Consider the following 2,009-nt stretch of genomic DNA (forward strand, 5'->3'; position numbering starts at 1 on the left):
GAGAACAGTGATTCCTCTAGCTCCTGGTTAATGTTCTTGATACACTGATACTTGGACTCTAAACTCTGTAGAGTATGTTCATATGATGTACATGTAGTCTGTATATGATCATTCACATTACACTAAGAACAGTTCTTAAAGCACAACATACACTATGCAACATTTGTTGTGAAACAACTTGTTGCATGCAACACAGTTTATACAGGAGTCAATGGAGCTTGCAACATGTTGCATGAACTGTGTTAAAAATGTGTTATAAACTGTGTTGCATGCAACAAGTTGTTTGCAACAAATGTTGCATAGTGTACCGTATAGCAGGTTTATTTCCAGGATAATAATTTTTGCGAATGGCCTGTATCCAGAGGTTCACGGAATTAATTTTAACGAATGGCCACTTTTCTGCCATCTTGTACCATATTAAATTGATTTTCAAGGAATTTAGTTTCACAAATCTTCAACAATCTGCAAAATTCGGGAAATATATTATTCTTGAAATAAACCCACTATACAGTATAACTGAACCTTCTCACCTACTGTTGTATAGTTTAGTTCAGTTCAGTTGTATTCTCATTTCTCACCCACACATGGTACATGTACATGTATACATGTGTATGTATGGTATTAGTGCTTGCCTTTGTTTTTTCTACATATTTCTCTTGTGCTTTCCAGAGGCTTTCCTTCAAAGTTGCTATCTGTCCTTCCTTGTTCTTAATGTCAGTCTCTCTATCCTTCAATAGCATCTGAAGCTTTGCTACTTCTCTTCTTAGGACAGACACTGAATTACTTGCACCTAAAGGAAAGTTTAATTAAAAATAATGATATATAAAAATGCACTTATATTGTATACATACCTTCTTTCTCTCTGACCAGTGATTCATTCAGTTCTTTAGTTTGTTGTGTGCGTACATTTTCTCTACGAAGAGTCGATAGTGAGAGTTTTTGTTGGTGATAGAGTTCTTCAAGGAGCAGGTGTTCCTTCGTTAAGGACTCAAGCTATACATACATGAAGGGGAAAGTGTGTAAATTTATTTGTACATCAATAATAAAATGAAACATAATTCTACAGAAAACAATTAAGCCAGGGCACAATATTGTTACTTTAAAATGGCCGTGTCTCAAAAAATTGAAGTCAGAATCAGCTCAAACTTCCTACATAGCATAAGTACATCAATATGTATTAAAAAATGTAATAAAAATTGGGGGTGATTTCGGAGCCATTTTTTAGAAAAATCATGGGCTATAGCCTTGGGTATTTTTCAGATTTTGGCTCATTTTTTAAAATGGCCATAACTCAGAAAATTGAAGTCGGAATCACCTCAAACTTTCTACACAGCATGAGGACATCAATATGTATCAGAAAATGTAATAAAAATTTGGGGTGATTTCGGAGCCATTTTTTGGAAAAAACCATGGGCTATAAGGACATCATCATGGGCAAAATGGCGACTAGGAGAAAGTGCTGTGGCTGCCACAAGAACGGGGCTTGTCGCTGGTGTGTCTGTGTAAAGAACGGCTTAAAGTGTGTCTCTTGTGCTCCTAAAGAGTCTGGGAGATGCCAGAACTTAACAAGCAGTCAGGCGTCCCAGTCACAGCCACGTGGCGCCGTCTCCTCGCCTGACCGGCACGGCCTTAATCCAGTCTCCTCTGTAAGCTCTTCTCTACAGTCTAAGAGCGAGGCCTTGGTAACTACTGTGTCGTCTCCTGCATCTAGCAGCACTGTCCGAAACCCATCGTCTGCTGCTTCGAGTCGATCATCTGTTGCAGGCGCTGTTTCTCCGTCTTCTTCCACCCTCTCCCCCTCTAATTCTTTATCTCTCCCTCCCTCCCGCTCTCCTCCTTCTGTTTCCAGCCCGTCAGATGTTGACTTACCATCTTATCAGCCAGTTTCTACAGCTAACTTTGCATGGTGTAGTGGTGTGCCAGCCCGTGAATGTATAGATGCTATCAATTATCGTTATGAGAAAGCTGTGCACTGGATACCTAACCTGTTCTCCCTTCCTTCTGGCAAG

At 39.6% G+C, this 2,009-nt stretch overlaps 1 long non-coding RNA gene across 1 annotated transcript; it reads right to left on the reverse strand.

The window, feature by feature from the left end:
• Window positions 1-644: 644 nt before the first annotated feature.
• LOC109591841 (uncharacterized) lies at window positions 645-1,013 on the reverse strand. The gene is made up of 2 exons (XR_002190036.1): window positions 852-1,013; window positions 645-790 (listed from the first exon to the last, which is right to left on the reverse strand). It is a non-coding gene; the product is annotated as an uncharacterized LOC109591841 (long non-coding RNA).
• Between the last annotated feature and the right edge of the window lie 996 nt (window positions 1,014-2,009).

This window comes from Amphimedon queenslandica, unplaced genomic scaffold (genome assembly GCF_000090795.2).
Source record: "Amphimedon queenslandica unplaced genomic scaffold, v1.1 AMPQUscaffold_7088_Cont20957, whole genome shotgun sequence".
NCBI classification, from domain to species: Eukaryota; Metazoa; Porifera; class Demospongiae; order Haplosclerida; family Niphatidae; genus Amphimedon; species Amphimedon queenslandica.